Below are 19,787 nucleotides of genomic sequence, written 5' to 3'. Positions count from 1 at the left end.
GGCATATGCAATGACTCTCCCATGCTGCATCAATACGCATCCTATTCCCACACCGGAGGCATAACAATATACGACATAGCCATCGGACCCTTCTGGAAGTGTTAGCACTGGCGCTGAGGTCAACCTATTTTTCAACTCTTGGAAACTACGCTCACAGGCATCATTCCACTGGAATTTAGCTAACTTCTGAGTTAACTTCGTCAATGGGGCTGAAATAGATGAGAAGCCCTCTACAAATCTCCTGTAATATCCTGCTAACCCAAGAAAACTACAAACTTCCGTACGTGTCGTAGGCCTTGGCCAAGTCTTCACAGCTTCTATTTTCTGAGTGTCGACTCGGATACCATCATCTAAAATAACATGACCTAGAAATGCCACGGATTTTAGCCAAAACTCGCACTTCGAAAACTTTGCATACAATTCCCGATCTCGAAGAACGCCAAGAACAATTCTTAGATGATCTGCATGTTCTGACTCTGTGCGAGAATATACCAGGATATCGTCGATAAACACTATCACAAAAAGATCCAAGAACGGCCTGAACACATTATTCATTAAATTCATGAACACCGCCGGGGCGTTTGTCAACCCAAACGACATCACTCGGAACTCGTAATGGCCGTACCTCGTTCTGAAGGTTGTCTTGGGAATGTCTTCTTCTCTGATCCTCACTTGATGATAACTCGATCTTAGGTCTATCTTAGAAAACCACCTAGCACCTTGTAATTGATCGAACAAGTCGTCGATTCTGGGAAGGGGATATCTGTTCTTCACAGTCATCTTGTTCAACTGTCTATAATCGATACACATTCGTAGCGACCCATCTTTCTTTCGCACGAACAAGACCGGTGCTCCCCATGGTGATGAACTGGGTCTAATAAAACCCTTCTTGAGTAAGTCTTTCAACTGTGACTTTAGCTCTTTCAACTCTGCTGGAGCCATTCGATAGGGAGGAATAGAAATAGGCTCGGTGTTGGGTACTACATCAATAGCAAAGTCAATTTCCCTTTCTGGAGGAAGGCCTGGTAACTCGTCGGGAAACACATCTGGGAATTCATTCATTACCGGGACAGACTGGAAAGCTGGCACTTCCGCTTCCGTGTCATGAACCCGAACTAGATGACAAATATAACCCTTCGCTATCATCTTTCTCGCCTTAAGGTAGGAAATAAACCTACCCTTTGGGGAAACTGTATTACCCTTCCACTCGAGTATGGGCTCTCCCGGAAATTTGAATCGAACTACCTTTGTCCGGCAACAAACATTAGCATAGCATGATGCCAACCAGTCCATACCCATAATTACGTCAAAATCTATCATCTCAAGTTCAATCAAATCAGCCTTTGTCTGACGATCACGTATAATGACTACACAGTTCTTATATACTTGCCTCGCTATTACAGGATCACCAACCGGAGTGAATACTTCGAAAGGTTTAATTGGCTCGGGTCTCACCCCAACACAATCAGTGATATACAGAGTAATATATGAGAAGGTAGAACCTGGATCAATCAGAGCATATACGTCACGGGAAAATATAGTCAAGGTACCTGTGACAACATCTGGGGAAGACTCGAGATCCTGTCGCCCAGCTAAAGCATACACACGGGGCTGAACAGCACCTGAAGTATATGCTCCCCCTCTACCTCTGCCTCTACTTGCTATAGTCTGAGGAGTCTGTGCTGTCGGGCGTGCTGAAGAAGAACCCGCTGCTGAACCTATAGGCTGAGCCCCAGCTCTATCTCTCGCTGAGGGGCAATCTCTCATCATGTGACCAACTTGCCCGCAAGCATAACAAACATCCGAACCCTGACGACACCGTCCGGAATGTAATTTGCCACACTGGCTACACCGCGGTACTGGAGGTCTCCTCTGACTAAAATCTCCCTGATACTGAGAACTTGGGGCCCTCGAACTCTGACCCTGACCTGACTGGAAAGAGCGATCGAACCTCCTGTCTGAGAATTTGGGAGGCGCACTAGTCGCGGACTGACCTGAGTGCCTGGGATGTGTCTGTCTCGGTCCCTCTCTATACTCACTGCTCTCTCCCATAGATCTATCCCTCTTACCTTGTCTTCTGTCACCATCACGATCACTTCTTTGCTGTCGTTGTCGTTCCTCGAGATTCTGACCATGGGCCTGTATTCGGGAAATATCCATCCCGTCTTGCAAGGAGGCCATCAAACAATCTCTGTACAAATGTGGCCCCAGACCACTCACAAATCTATAGATTCTGTCTCCCATGTCGGCCACCATAGTCGGAGCATATCGGGCCAATGAGTTGAATTGCATGCTATACTCTCGGGCACTCATACCTATTTGCTTTAAATTCAGGAACTTGTCCGCTCTAGCTCAGCGGACTATACTCTCGGGCACTCATACCTATTTGCTTTAAATTCAGGAACTTGTCCGCTCTAGCTCAGCGGACTTCGGGTGGCAAGTAGTGACGAATAAAGGCATCTACAAACTCTTGTCATACGGGAGGTGGAACATTTTCTCCTCTTGTTATCACCCAATTCTTATACCATAACACCGCCACATCGCGGAGTCTATAAGAAGCCAACTCCACGGATTCGGTCTCGGAAGCATGGATAATCTCTAAAGTCCTCAGCATCTCATCAATAAAATTTTGCGGATCTTCATCTGGCTTTGACCCAAAGAATTCCGGAGGATTTAAGGCCATAAAGTCACGGGCTCTCGTACTAGCTGAACGATCCCTTGGACCCGCATCCTGTCGTTGTGCCTGAGCGGCAACCAACTGCGTCAATAAATGTATGGCCTCGGACACTTGTTGACTCGAAGCACCCGGTGGAGGAATCGGAGCTGAGGCTCCTCCCTGCTCTTCTACATTGGGCGCGGCCTCACTTTGCGATTCGCTTTCCTCTGCATTTGCCGGAGGCTCTCTTTCCGCCTGCCTCTTTGTCGTAGCTTTGCCCTTCTGGGCAGCTGTAGCTTTTCCTTTTGGCGGCATTTTCTGAAACCATAACACACTTTTAGGAATAACATAATCCTAAGCATGACTCTATCGCACGATTTCATGAGAAGAAGGATGGTCATTTTCCTGAATGCCCTGTAGCCTCTTGTTTATTAGCGTGGCGCACAACACACCATAAACAAGACTCTACTAGACACGGCTCGTAGACACTTCCTAGGATGAACTGCTCTGATACCACTTCTGTCACGACCCAGCTAGGGGCCGCGACGGGTACCCGGAGCTAGTTACCGAGCACCGCTCACTCTACTACTTATCTTGCTCATCTAATATTATTTTATCAATTTACATACCAGTTGTAGGAAAATCATAATTAAACAAACATAATTACTTTATATACAATTGCCTTTCGGCCATCAAAATAATATACACGCATATGAAAACGTCTTGTGGGACCATCTAACCCACACTGCGTATCTACGAGCCTCTACTAACATACTGTATATACATGGACGGAACAAGACTCCGTCGTGCCCAAAATATGCATATATACTAAAAGGATAATTCTAAGCACCTCCGGACGATGGAGTGCTTTCAACCAGCTGACTGCTACTGAGGATCTGGGCCAAGCTCTCCTCTCTGTCTACCTGTGGGAATGAACATAGCGTCCGAAGAAAGGACGTCAGTACGAATGTTGTACTGAATATGAGAAGCATAAACAATGAAAGAAAACATCCACAATATAGTGATAACATCAACATGAAATATCTGGATCTGTCTGATAATCATGAAGGAAATCATGCGTGCCATCTTACTCATATACTCATCCTCATAACATATATGCATCATATGCAAGCTGCCCATCCATGTCGGAACGGTGTGATAATCAATAATATTATCCCGCGTCCAGGCCTCCCGCGTCCGGGGTACCATCTCATGCCGCCCACTAGTGGTGTCTGCCCATGCCAAAGGGTCATGGTGTATCCGTATAGCTTCCCGCCTTGGCGGTGACTGCCCGGCCAACTAGGCACGGTGTGAAATGCTCATGTCATACTTATCATAAAATGCTCATAATAATAATATACTCATCATAAAATACTTATCTCATTGTAATACATACATAAGGCTCAAGATCAACTATACTCTATCGGGGTGACGTAAGGTCGTGATCCCCCGATTACATTATGGAACAACTGTTGATACTCTGCCTCACCTTGAAGGAACTAGTACATAAGGTGAGTGTAAGCGATAATTAACATCATCATTATACTAGCATCATCATATTGTATTCCTCATCTTATATAGACATTAAGGAGTTAGACTCTTAGCCTTTCGGACTATAGGAACTCATGAAGAGAAAAAGAATTTCGTGCTACAAGATTCATGCCATCAGAAAGAAGGGACTAGCCTCACATACCATGGTCGTTTAGCTAGGATATCGTTCGCGTGTTCTCTGTCGATATCACGTCGTTACCTTCATAAGAGAATTCGTATCAACATTAGTAAACTAACTATAAGATCGCGTCGGTAATTCTAGGAGAAGTCGGACAGCGCTTCCTTTGCTCATACTACTTTCCATGTTGTATATTAACTCCCAACATTCATAACATTATTCACAATATCGCAATCAACAATCGTCGTTTACGTACATTTACCAAAATCCACCATTTTCTTCCAATTTTCCCTTAGTTAATGATTTTAGCTCATCCTTGCATTTAATGCTTGTTTCATGATATAAACATCATTTATAACGTATTTGTACTCACAACACTCCAATATTCGTAGTTCAATTCCACTATCATTCATTCATGTCACTATTCATTCAATAATGACCTATTTCTATGTTCTTCTACATCTCAAGTGTCTAAGCTTTCCAATACTTCAAAAAACATGGAATAATCATGAACTTACCTTGGATAGTGGTTGAACAATCCTTAAGTGGAATTGCTTCACTTAGACAAAACCCTAGTTTCACCTTCTTGGGAATTACTTGACTTAGATGATCCCTTGATGTGTTCTTGCACTTGATTTCATAGGTTTTGTGTTGTTGATCTTTAGCTTTCCCTTGATTCTCTTGGATTCTTATGGAGGAAGTATTTGGAGAGTTCTAGAGTGTTCTTGAGTTGTATGAATGAAGAATGAAATAAAATGAGGCCTAAGTTCCTTTTAATAACTCAAAAGCTGATGTTTAATGAATTTTTGTCGGGATGAACAGTGGTCGTAAACTGCAGTTTACGGACCGTATTTTGATTTACGGGTCGTCCACTGTGGTCTTATTTAAGCATTCCAAAAACAGAGAGTTTGGCTGGTGGACATGGCAGTTTACGACCTGGTTTACGATCCGTAAACCAGTTTACGGGCCGTAAACTGGGTCGTATTTAACCATATTCAACATTTACAGAAAGTCTTGGCTGAGGGACCTGGTGGTTTACGACCTGGTTTACGGTCCGTAAACCAATTTACGGGCCGTATTCTGGGTCGTTTTTAACCATTTCAACACTTAACAGAAACTTGAGATTTTTGACGCAATGAAATAAGATTGCACTATACGGTCCGTAAATCACTTTACGGGCCGTATAGTGCCATCTACGACCACTGGGTGAAAGTTTTTCTGCAACTTTATTATTTCCAAAAATGCAAAATTAGCCATTCCCGACTTAGTAAAACACCATACACTCAAGTCCTTCATTGTTCTACTCATCACACAAGTACGGAAAAATTTCCGAGGTGTAACACTGATGTCCGATGATTGTCCCGGAATTGTGGATAAGTGAGTACATAGACTTCGCGGGTCTCCCGTGGGCTATGCTACTGGGATGTCGATACTTCCTTCCGGAGTACATTTGTACACTGCATTGCATTGCATTGGCATTCTTATATCATTGCATTGCATTGCATCTTGGCTTATATCGTGATTATCCAGTGTTTTACTTGTGTAGTTAATTTTGGATTGGATGTATATTAAGACTTCGCATATTTGGGTTTAGATGCATCAACATAGGTGATGATGGATGCTTGTTTCTGATTGTATTTGACTTATACTTGTTGATTTATCTGCCTATCCTGTTTTATTGTCTGAATTAGGTTAGCTATACTTAGTCGGCCGATGATACCTACCAGTACTGTGGTTTTGTACTGACCTGCACTTGCTGCATTTTTTCATGAATGCAGAGTTTCAGGTTAGGTCTGCTTCCGTCTCTTGTGGCTGATAGTCGCTATCAGTACAGTTTCGAGTTTTCAGGGTGAGCACGAGACGTCCGCTGCCTTGAAGACTCCTCTTATTATGTCTTATTTTTCCATTCTAAGACATAGACAGATTTGATGTGTTATTATATTCAAGACTTGTATATGTTGGTTTAGATACTCTTGTATGGATTAGACCAGACCCTGGGTGTATTTCTTATTTCTGCATTTTCTTCTATATTATTATCGTAAGACCTATGTGAATTACTCTCTTCTTCTTAATTGATTATTTATTTATACCTTTACTATCATTGGGTTGAGGGTTCGCTTACCGAGGTGGGAAAGGTAAGTGCCCGCACGACTTACCCAAAATGGGTCATGATAAGTTGGTATCATAGCCCTAGGTTACCCCGTCCATAATACAAGAACGTGTCTAGTAGAGTCTCGTGGATCAGTACGATAAGCTTCGTACTTATCTGCGAGAGGCTATAGGACATTTAGGAAATCTCAGTTTCTTTCATTCTTTTGTGATACTTTATTTTAATTGGTATCTGGAAAAATCAAATTGGTATCTGAATCTTATCTATTCTCTCACAGATGTTGAGGACTCGAGCTACTATGGCCCGAGGTCAGGCGCCAGAGCCTACTGATGCGGCTGGTACCAGAGGGCCAGCGACAGCCAGAGAGCGCAGCAGAGCTATAGGCTTCGGGCTGCCCCAGCCAGGGGCAGGGCTTCTACGGTAGGACAGCAGCGCGATAAATCTCCATCTCTAGAGCCTGAGTATCAGCATGATAGAGATCAGGCCGGAGAGGATGGTGTGGCTTCAGCACAGACACAACCCAAGGTTACTTCTGATCAGGCTATGTAGGATACTATGGCTAGAGTATTACTTCATTTAGATGCCTAGCAGGCTGCCGTTGGTGTTACTACTCTTGGTGGAGGTTCACAGACTAGAATTGGGGCACAGAACCCTAAGTAGAGACCTACCCAGGTAGCACACACCACTGCAACTATGGCTCCCCGTATTGATGCAATACCCGCTCCTGGTGATGATTTACACCCATGGAGGGCGCTATTATGACCGCGTCTGACGAGGATCTTATTGGGAGGTTCAAGAAGTTAGAGCCACCGAGGTTTTCGAGTACTTCTTCTGAGGACGCATATGAGTTAATCCTGGATATGCATGAGGTGCTGCGTAGGATAGGGATCGTGGAGACCCATGGAGTTGACTATTTGTCCTACCATTGTTGCAGCAACGCGAAGACTTGGTGGAGGTATTTTGTTGCTTACAGACCTGAGGGTTCCCCTCCCCTGACTTGGATTCAGTTCTACCGGGCTTTCATTGAGAAGTATGTGCCCCAGTCTTTGAGAGAGGCACGTAGGGAAGACTTTTCACACCTTCAGCAAAGGGGTATGTTGGTGGAGGCTTATGTGACCCATTATCTATATCTGGCCCGTTATTTCACTCCTTTGATCCCTACTGACGTTGACAGGAACATGCACTTTGTTGATGGGCTAGTCAGTTCTCTTCAGATTCCTTGTCTTCAGATGGAGATTATGGGGGCTTCCTTCTAGTCCATCGTTAAGCATCCTTCTTTGGTTGGGACGCTAAGGCCCATGCTTTTGGTGGTGGTTACAAGAGACCGCGTCAGGCTGGGAGTTATGGTGGTTCTAGTTAGAGGGGCGTCGGTCAGCTGTCTAGGCCGTATCAGCCATATTTCGGCCGCCCAATGCATTTAGCTTTACAGGATTCCCCCAGTGAGCCACCTAGACAGAGAGCTCATGAGAGTTCGTTTTCTCAACTGGTAGACAGGGTTGTTTCATCTGGGTCCTTAGCTTCAGTTTATCAGCCTCCGACTTCCTTAACCTATTATGCTTATGGAGAGGTTGGGCATGTTGCTAGGAGATGTCCCCAACCTAAGCGGGATTATCAGCCACCGAGGACTCCGACATCATTTGGTGGTCGAGGTGGTGCTTCTCAGAGGGGCGGTACTCCGTCAAGCCGTGGTGGTTCTCATGGTTATCCCAGGCAGTTAGCGGTGGGTCCCAGAGTGCGAGAGGGGGATCTCAGACAAGACGTGGTGGGGCCCATTGTTACTCGTATCCGGGTAGGCCCGAAGCCGAGGCCTTAGATGCTGTGATTTCAGGTACTATTTCTGTCCATCATAGAGCAGCATCTGTGTTGTTTGATCTTGGATCCATTTATTCGTATGTGTCTGCATATCATGTCGTCGGTTGGGATTTGCCTTGTGCTAGCGTAGATATACTTGTTCATGTGTCTACTCTGATTGGAGATTCTGTTATTGTGGAACGAGTTTATCGGTCATGTTTGGTTACTTTTATGGGTATGACACTTGGATAGATTTGATGATTCTTGATATTGTGGACTTTGATATTATCTCGGGTATGTCGTGGCTTTCTCCTTATCATACGATCTTTGACTGTCACGCCAAGACAGTTACCTTAGCCATGCCGGGCATTCCTAGGCTTGAGTGGAGGGGTACTCCTAGTCCCGCTCCGAAGAAGATCATTTCCTTCCTTCAAATGAAGAAGTTAGTAAATAAGGGGTATTTAGCCTATCTAGCGCATGTGCGTAACACGACAATTGCATCTCCACCCCTTGAATCCATTCCTATTGTGAGTGAGTTCGAGGAGGTATTTTCGTCAGATCTGCCGGGTATGCCACCCGATCGCGATATTGACTTGGATTCGCGCACTCGCCCTATTTCTATTCTGCCATATCATATAGCACCTTCTGAGTTGAGAGACCTTAAGGAGCAGTTACAGGATTTATTAAGAAAAGCGTTCATTTGACTGAGTGTCTCCCCATGGGGTGCTCCTGTGTTATTTGTGAAAAAGAAAGATGGGAGCATGAAGATGTGCATTGATTGTCGCTAACTGAACAAGGTTACTATTTAGAGCAAGTGCTTTAAGCCTCGTATTGATGATCTATTTGACCAGCTTCAAGGTGCCGCAGTGTTTTCAAAGATTTACTTGTATTTAGGCTACCACCAGTAAAGGATCAGGGCGGAGGATATTCCGAAGACAGCCTTTTGGATGAGGTATGGCCACTATGAGTTTCTATTGATGTCTTTTGGGCTTACCAATGCCCCGATTGCATTTATTACTTTGATGAATTGTATCTTTAGGCCATTTCTTGATTCCTTCGTGATTGTGTTTAATGATGATAGCTTGGAGTATTCCAAGAGTAGAGAGGAGCATGAGAGCCATCTTCGTACTGTTCTTGGGTCGTTGAAGAAGCATAGCTTGTTCGCTAAGTTTTCTAAGTGTGAGTTCTGGTTGGAGTCTGTGGTATTCTTGGGCCACGTAGTGTCTAAGGATGGGATTATGGTTGACCCACAGAACATTGAGGTTGTGAAGGGTTGGGTGAGGCCCACTACTATTATTGAGGTTCGTAGTTTTATGGCTTTTGCCGGCTATTACCGTCACTTTGTGAAGGGTTTTGATGCTATTGCTTCATTTTTTACCAGATTGACTCAGAAGATATTCCCTTCTAGTGGTCAGATGATTGTGAGGAGAGCTTTCAAAAGTTCAAGTTTCTTTTGACTTCAGCCCCGATCTTAGCATTAGCCCTAGAGGGTAAGGATTTCCCGGTCTATTGTGATGCCTCCCGTATGGGTTTGGGTGTTGTGTTGATGCAGGAGGGTAGAGTGATAGCTTATGCTTCCCGTCAATTCAAGAATCATGAGAAGAATTACCCACCCATGATTTGGAGTTGTTAGTCGTGGTCGTTGCTTTGAAGATTTGGAGGCATTATTTGTATAGTGTCCATTGTAAGGTTTTCACCGATCACCGTTGTCTTCAGCATGTGTTTATCCAGAGAGATCTTAATTCCAGGCAGCGTCGATGGATGGAGCTCCAGAAGGAATATGACATCTCTATTCTTTATCATCCCAAAAAATCCAATGTGGTGGTTGATGCCTTGAGTCGCAAGGCAGTAAGTATGGGGAGTTTAGCTTGTTTGATTGTTTCCAAGCGTCCGTTGGCCATGGAGGTTAGTACTCTGGCCAACAGTTTTGTTCGCCTTGATATCTCAGTCCCAGGCAGGATTTTGGCTTGTGTAGAGGCAAGGTCATCGTTATTGGACAAGATCAGGGCTCATCAGTTTGAGGATGCTCAGTTGAGCAAGATCCGAGATAGAGTTTTGAGGGTTGAGCCCAAGAAAGCCGTGATTGATTCTGAGCGTATTTTGAGGATTAAGGGACGCATGTGCGTTCCTTGTGTTGGGGATTTGATTCAATTGATCTTGTCATGAGACTCATAGCTCTCGCTATTCCATTCATTTGGGGGCAACTAAGATGTACCGTGATTTGAGACAGCATTATTGGTAGCGTCGGATGAAGAGAGATATAGTTGATTTCGTGGGTAAGTGTGGAAATTATCAGCAGGTAAAGTATGAGCACTAGCGACCTGGCGGTGTACTTCAGAGGATGCCCATTCTCGAGTGGAAGTAGGAGAGGATTTCCATGGATTTTTTGATGGGTCTTCCGAAGACCCTAGGCAAGTTTGATTCTATTTTAGGTGATAGTTGATAGGTTGACTAAGTCCGCTCACTTTGTTCCGGTTCAGATTTCTTATGCCGCGGAGAAGTTAGCCAAGTTGTACATTCGGGATATTATGAGATTGCATAGGGTCCTTATTTTTGTTTTATCTGATCGGGGTACTATCTTCACTTTCCGATTCTGGAGGGCTTTTCATGAGGAGCTGGGTACCCGATTGGATCTCAGCACAACTTTTCATCCTCAAACTGTCTCGACCCAATTCTGCCTAAGTCGTGCGGGCACTTACCTTCCCACCTCGGTAAGTGAACCCTTAGCCCAACAAGAAATAAATACATAAATTAATGAACTAAGCAACGGAATGGAATAAATGAGTAAGTCTCACGATATATATATATATATATATATAGCAATACCCCCAAGGTCTGATCTGAATAATACAAGAGCATCTAAGGAAGGAGAAATAATACAATTCTGAATACTAATACATAAGTGTCTATGTCTCTGGATAAAATAGGACATAAAGATAGGAAGTATTCAAGGCAGCAGACGGCCATGCTCACCCTGAAAACTCGAGAATAGAGCTGAAGGGAATATCAACCACGCGTCACAGAAGTGGATCCGACCTGATACTCTGCATTCATAAAAGAATGCAGCAACAGTACCGGTAGGCATCATCGTCCGACTAAGCATAGTTAACACAATTCAGCTAATAAAGCAGATAAGCAAATAAACCAACAAGTACGTGACAATACAATTAATTCCAAATGTTCATCATCACCTACGTAAAGCATTTGATCTCCAAATGTGCCAAATCTGTATATATCCGATCCAATCCACGTCACAATACAACACCAAACATCTAAATCATGTCATAATGCAATGCAATGCAATGATGGTATGAATGCAATGCAATGTCATTCAAATGAGGTGTACACATGTACTTCGGACGAAAATATCGACATCTCGATTTCACAACCCAGCGTGACTCGCGAAATCTAAGAGCCACCCATCTAGGATCTTTTCCCAATAGATAGACAGGATCGCAGATCTTTTCCCACGGGGGGTTGTCATCGGCACCACCCTGGGGGACCCGCAGAGTCCATGCACTAACGATGATTCTGGAAATAACATCAGATATCGGCCATGCAATCCATGATTCCGAGATGAACATCGGACATCAAGATCTCACATCACTCAAGTAAAATATTTCTCTCAAATATCAATTTCACTCAATCAACGATTCCGGGATGATCATCGGATATCGGACTCTCACGTCACTCAAGTACAACTAAGCCCAGCTCGTCAAGTGTTTCATCAGTGTCATCAATGCCACAACAATGTATCATGAAAATGAAAGTGCGTGCAATGCATGAATTACATCAATAATCATGATCAATATCACAAGTACCAACAATGGGTACGCCAACAATGTATCCGAATCACAAATACCGACAGCGGGTAGGCCCATAATATAACCGAATCACAAGTTCCAGTAGTGGGTACGCCAACACTATCCGAGTACAAATACCAACAATGGGTATGCCAACTATATCATAATCAAGATGATAAAACAGAATCAACATCTACCAACGGCTCATGACATCAAGCCGGCACAATAGAATAATCAAATCACACATAACGGGGTGGCTAGGCCCAAACACACAACAGGGCCCAACCTAAGGCAATATCTAAGCCGACTTTATACCCGAAGTTTCACATACTGTCTCCGACAATATAATCTAAATATTCGCTTCTCTATATGAAGTCTCACCAATGGTAAGCCATAACCTACCTAGATAGCCGTATATATATATATATATATATATATATATAGAATCGCAACACGAACAACTCGCTCCTTTTCCTTGCCTTTCTGATTAACTTCAGAACTAAAGTAGTCTAAGCATAATCGAATTCTAGATTAGAAATCATGACGAATGATACTAATATTGCTACTATTCAAATTAGGTCAATTCTAGCCCTAGAAATTGGGGAAACGGGCCCACAATGGCAAAATGGGAAACTCGGAAGCAAAATTCTAAATTAAGTTCTAGGTGATCATAACCCAACCACTAATTGTTGATTTAACTCAAAGATTAGCCTAATTTCTGATTTCGAGCAAAACCCCTAAATTGGGTATAAACCCTAACTCTTTGATTCCGAAATTCAATGCTAAAAGTGGAAGATATATGATTAATAAGCTTGGATTAGTAAAAATCTAACATAAACATCATCAATTTCCTCATACATGAGCCTAAGGAAAAGTTCATCAAAACCCTCCTTCAAATTCCATCACTGAAGGATTGTTAAAGGGAAGGGGGAAATCTAAGATGATTGTGATTAAGGAAGAGTAAAGGATTGGGCAAGATTTTCCTCCAAGAATGTCTCCAAAATAACTCCAAGAACTGTACCCCAAAGCTCTAATTTTGAAATGGGAAATAATGAGGGTCTAAGGCTTTATTTAAATCACACTTAATGAAATTACCTAACCGGTCACAGCCACGATGGTAGCGTAGCCGCTATAGCGCCATCAAGACCGCCATGGCAGCATGGCCAGCAATACACATGGCCGCCCCAGCGGGCAACATACCACAACAGCGGTGCCGCCATTGCGGGCACCAGGTACCAGAATCCCTCATTTTTTCTAAGTCTTCAATCGAAATCCTGGGTCATTCTCGAGGCCATCTGCTCACAAACCATACACACAGACCCACACAAAAATATGCTACGAACGCGCTCGTGGCCTCAAAATTTTCAACGGAGGCCTCGTTGATTGATTCAACCCCCGATGCCTTTATTCTACTTTCCCAACCTAAGTCCCAAAACACATTGAAGTGCATTGGGAGCCGAACCAATTATGCCCACAAGTTCTAAACGACCATACAGACCTCTCGGAATAGACGAAATTCTGAAAAAGGTTCGTTTACCTAAAAGTCAACTTTGGGTCAACTATTCTTCACTTTAAGCATATATTTCACAAAAGTTGCCCGAATCCGGTCTAGACACCTAGGGAAGCATGCCAATGGTCCCCCTTGGGTCAAAAAGTGGACTATTCAATGCTTGGGAATGGGCGAAAATGAAAAAAATACTATAACGACCAAACGGGTTATTACACAAATAGATGGCCAGTTTGAGCGGACCATTTAGGTGCTCAATGACATGTTAAGAGCGTGTGTTATTGATTTTGGTGGTCATTGGAATCAGTACTTACCATTGGAAGAGTTTGCATACAACAAGAGTTATCATTCGAGTATTGGCATGACGTCTTTTAAGGCTTTATATGGTAGGAGGTGTAGATCTCCTATTGGCTGGTTTGAAGGGTTCAAGGTTCGACCTTGGGGTACGGATCTGTTGAGAGAGTTCCTTGAGAGGGTGATATTTATTCAGGCCAAGCTTTTGGCAGCTCAGAGTCGACAGAAGATGTATGCGGACCAGAAGGTCCGAGATTTAGAGTTTGCTGTTGGTGATCAGGTTCTATTAAAGGTTTCACCCATGAAGGGTATTATGAGGTTCGAGAAGAGAGGAAAGTTGAGCCCAAGGTATATTGGCCCATTTGAGATTGTTGACCGTGTGGGCAATGTTGCTTATGAGTTGGCATTGCTGCAAGGCTTAGCGGGAGTTCATCTGGTGTTTCATGTTTCGATGCTGAAGAAGTACCATGCTGACGGTACCTACATTTTTCATTGGGATTCGATATTTCTTGATGAGAATTTGACTTATGAGGAGGATTCTACGGCTATATTAGATAGGTAGGTTCGAAAGTTGAGGTCGAAGGAGATTGCTTCTGTGAAGGTGCAATGGAAGCATCGTCCTATTGAGGAGGCTACTTCGGAGATTGAGTCTGACATAGATAGCCGATATACCCAGTTGTTCGCTAATTCAGGTATTTTTCCATTATTTTCCCTTCTTCGCTCGAGGACGAGCGATGGTTTAACTGGTATCTGATATAACGACCCCTTTGGTCGTTATAGTCCTTTCAGCATTTTTGCCCCTTTTCAAGCTTAGTTAGCTCACTTTTGATCTGAGGGGACTGTTGACATGCTTCCTAAGGTGTCTAGATTTGATTCGGGCGACTTTTTGTGAAATATGGGCTTTAAGCAAAAAATAGTTGACTCAAAATTGACTTTTGAGTAAACGGACCTTTTTTGAAAATTCATCGATTCCGAGAGGTTCAGATGGTCATTTAGAACTTGTGTGTATATGTGGTTCGATTCCCAATGCACTCGGATGCATTTTGGAACTTGGGTTGGAAAGTTGGAATAGAGGTATCAGGGGTTGACTAGGTCAACGAGACCTTCGTTGGGAATTCCGAGGCCACAAGCGCGTTCGTAGCGTGTTTTTATGTGAGTCTGTGTATGTGGTTTGTGAGTAGATGGCCTCAGGAATTACTCGAAAATCCTGGTTGATGTGTGAAACTTGGAGAATTTTCTAGTGTCTGGTGCCCGCTTTGGCGGTACTGCTGAAGCGGTCACCTTGCCGCTGGAGTGGTCCTTGCCATTTGGGCATGACCGCTGTAGCGGTCATGGCACCACTAGAGCGGTCTTAGTGTCGCGGAAGCAGGTGACGGGCAGTGAGTTTATTAAGTGAAGTGTTAAAAGTCCTTAGTCTATCATTTAGTACTATTCCGAAATTTGAGCTCTTGAGAACTATTTTTGGGGATTATTGGGGACGATTCTTGGTAATAAGTTCTCCTAACCCTCTTGCTATTTCATTGTTCCTAATCATCTTAGAATTCCTCTTTCCTTTTTAGTCCCCTTATTAATGATGAGATTGAGTGAGTTTATGCTAGATTATGATGTATCTAAGGTTGTTAATCATATATCTCCCTTTATTAGTATTGAATTCTTGAATCTAAGAGTTAGGGTTTGTACCCAAATTGGGGGGTTTTACTTGAAATTCGAAATTAGGCGAATCCTTGAGTTAATTTAGCAATTAGTAATTGGGCTTTGATCACCTAGTGCTTAATTTGACATTTTACTCCCGAATTTTTCGTTTTGACCTTGTGGGCCCCGTTTGCCCAAGTTCTAGGGTTGGTTTTGACCAAAATTGAATTATAGCAATATAGGTATCAATCTTCATGATTTCTAAGCTAGATTTCTAAGATGGCTAGACTTTCTTGATCTTGAGGCTCAGCGGAAGGGGAAAGCAAATGAGTGATTGTTGGTGTTTTGTTGTTCGACCATCCAGGTAGGTTACCCTTGGTGAGACTTCGTGTAGCGAAGCATATATTTAGATTATATATTCGGAGAAAGCATGTAAACCTTCGGGTATGAAGTTGGGTTGGATATTGCATTAGGGTGGGCCCTGTTGTGTGATTGGGGCTAGCCACTCCATTATGTTGTGGTTGAGTTGTCCTATTGTTGGGGGCTTGATACCGCATAGCGATAGTGGATATTGGAGACTATTGATATAGCTTGTTCATGATATTGTGGTGCCCCACTTGTTGGCATTTGATTTTGAGGATAGTATTCTATATGACTTGTGTATCCTTTTATTATATTGTTGGCATACCCATGTATGGTACTTGTGATGTTGATATAATTATTCATGTTGACTCATAGATTGCACGCATTTACATCTCTCATGATATATTGTTGATACATCGTTGATACTTGATGAAGCACTATGATGAGCTGAGCTCAGTTTGCATAAGAGTGATATGAGTAGTCTGATATCCGATGGTTGTCCAGGAATCATGGATTGTGTGCGAGTGATGTGAGTAGTCCGATTTCCAATAGTTGTCTCGGAATCGTGGATTGTGTGATGTGAGAGTCTGATGTTCGATGATTATCCTGGAATCGTGGATGAGTGAGTACATAGACTTCGCGGGTCCCCTATGGGCTGTGCTACTGGGACGTCGATAATTCCTTCCGGAGTACATTTGTACACTGCATTCATTGCATTGGCATTCTTACATCATTGCATTGCATTACATTGTATCTTGGCTTATATCGTGATTAACCGGTGTTTTACTTGTGTTGTTGATTTCAGATTGGATATATATTAAGACTTGGCATATTTGGGTTTAGATGCTTCAACCTAGGTGATGACGGATACTTGTTTCTGATTGTGTTTGACTTATACTTGTTGATGTATCTGCCTATCCTACTTTATTGTCTAAATTATGTTAGCTGTACTTAGTCAACCGATGATATTGTTACACCTCGGAAAATCTTCCGTTGGTACTCAAGTGAATGAACTAGTGAAATACGAGTATCTGGTTAATGAAGATTTAAGAGCATTTTGGGAAAGAGTTATAACGTCCCTTAGATTGCTAATGAAGTGTTAAACGAGAGTTAAGAAGGTTCCATAACGATTGGAGATCAACGAAGTGACGAGAACAAGTTCAGTGGACTGGTGAGTTTTACGGCACATTATACGGACCGTATAATGTTTTACGGACCGTATAATCGACCGTAAAACCATCACAGCGAAGGTTGCTCACTGGTGCAATTTTACGGTCAATTATACGGACCGTATAAATTTTTACGGCCCGTATAATGAACCGTCATATGGTCACAGTGAAGGGTGAAGGAAAGGCACATTTTACGGTCAATTATACAGACCGAATAACGATTATACGGACCGTATAATGGACCCGACAAATCAAATGAATGGGTTATTTAATAAGGACCAAGTTCATAAAATCATTTCCACATTTCATCCGTTCTCTCTAAAACATCTCTCTACATTTATTACACAAGTTTTCAAGGATTTTAAGCCATCAACAACATAAATCAGGTGAATCAAGGGTAAGGAAACCCATTAAAGACCATTCAAGTCAAGAAATCCAAATGAAGGAAAACTAGGGTTTTGCTCAAAGTGGAGTATTATCAGCTAAAGCTTGTTCCTACAACATCTAAGGTAAGATTCATGATATTCATATGTTGTTTAAGGTATTTGAGAGTTAAAATGCTTGGTCATTAGAAGAGTATAGCAAAATGGGTTATGAATGATGAATAGTGACGTTTTTGAGAAATAGTTTGAATTGAATCATGATTGTTGTTGTGTTGTGACATGAGTGTGTTATAAATGACGTTAAGACAATGAAATAGACATTGTATATGAATGGACGAAGTTGGGTGTTGTGACCATGAACATGGACAAATGAAAGTAAATTGAGAAACCATGATAATGTGGATAATATGGATGATTAATGGCCATTGATACGATATTATGAATGTATTGTTGACATTTGGGAGTTGAATTACGATATGGACAAATGTTGAATAAATAAAGGAGATGTTGTCCGATTTTCTCTAGCTTTAGCCATGTGTGTTAGTTATCAATTCTAATGATAGTATGACCTTAATGAAGGTAGAAACGTGAGCACCGAAGGAGTACGTGCAAGTGTAAAATAGCTCGATGAAAAGGTATGTAAGGCTAACCCTTCTTTGATAAGGCATGGCTCTTTGGCCAAACGTCTAAATCCTCTATGAGTCTATAATTTCTTCAATGATTGATCTTCCGAGCTAGTAAGCTCACGATGCTTGAGATGTACTACGATTGTACTAAGTTCCTCATATGACGAGTAAGCCTAGAATATAGATGTCACGATAACGATGATGATAGTATGATGATAAGAGTAAAAATGATGTTAAAGACGATTATGAGCTATTAGGTGTATATGTGCCTATGAAGGGCTATAATGAGACCCCGAGCTTATGATGTCGGGTAAGAATATATGTATATGATTACATAACGCGCGCGCACGTCTGCAGACGGTACGGATAACCCTGATGCCTTGGTAGGGCCAGGTAGATATAACCTTGAGCCTTGGTTGGCCAAGTATGTATGAAACACCGAACCTTTATGGTCGGGCACGCTATGTATCTATGTATATATGTATATATGTGAATATGCTATGTATAAGAGATGTAAATCATTATGAGGGTAATTAAGTACGGATATGGATGTATGTATGCGGATATGAACTAGGAATGGAAAGTCCCTATGGAAAGTAAGTAAGTGCCATGATGATGATATTATTGTCTCCTCTCCTATGCGACTTCATATGTTGTATATTGTGCTTCTATATCGATATTGATCATGCTTTACATACTCAGTACATTCTTCGTACTGACGTCCTTTTGTTTGTGGACGCTGCGTCATGCCTGCAGGTGCACAGAGAGACAGACTTGATCCATAACAGCTTTCTCAGAGATTACATAGCAGAATTCCATTTCATTCGGAGCCATAGCTTTTGGGTACTTATTCTTTTGTGTATATAGTCATGGGCATAGCGGGGTCCTGTCCCTCTCATGTGATATGTATACTCTTCTTAGAGGCTTGTAGACATGTGTATGTGGGTAGATATGTTTGGCCTTGTCGGCCTATGTTTTGTATATCATTTTGTTGGCCTCGTCGGCCTCGAACATTTGATGTGGCATAGATGCGTATGATGCAATCCAAGATGATTGTCGCCCAACGGGACTAATATGATTGATGACTAGAATGCATGACTTTATTTATGAATCGCCTAGATATTATGTGAATGTTTGTTAAGGGGTGCCCGGGTGGGGTAGCACCGGGTGCTCGTCGCGGCCCCCTAGCCGGGTCGTGACAAAAGTGGTATCAGAGCCAGGTTCAGTCCTAGGGTGTGTCTATGAGACGTGTCTAGTAGAGTCTTGGTTATGGGTATGTTGCGCGCCACACTTATAAATAGGAAGCTGCGGACATTTTAGGAATAAATGATCTTCTTTCTTCATAAGAATCGTGCGATAGAGCTATGATGTAAGAAGTTTTTGTTCCTTAATAGTGTGTTGTGTATTTCAGAGAATGCCTGTAAAGAGAAAGGCTACAGCGGCCCAAAAGGGCAAGACGGTGGCAGAAAAGCGGGCTGGAAAAGCACCGCCACTAGTAGTAGAAGAAAATGAGGCCCAGAGTGCGGCTCAATCCCAGTCCTCCCAGACAGTGCCTGTTACTGAGGAGCGTGAGGGAGCTCCAGCTTCTCCCCCTGATGCTTCAGGCCAAGATGTCAAAGAGGCCATACAATTTCTTACACAGTTGGTCGCTGCTCAGAGTCAGCGGCAAGGTACGAGGCAGGGTGACAGGGCTGTTAGTGCAAGGGCCCGAGATTTCATTACTTTAAACCCTCCGGAGTTCTTTGGGTCAAAGCCGGAGGAGGATCCTCAAGACTTCAGTGATG

This window comes from Lycium barbarum, chromosome 10 (genome assembly GCF_019175385.1).
Source record: "Lycium barbarum isolate Lr01 chromosome 10, ASM1917538v2, whole genome shotgun sequence".
Lineage (NCBI taxonomy): Eukaryota > Viridiplantae > Streptophyta > Magnoliopsida > Solanales > Solanaceae > Lycium > Lycium barbarum.
The sequence above is the reverse complement of the archived record's forward strand: the minus strand, read 5'-3'. Positions refer to the sequence as shown.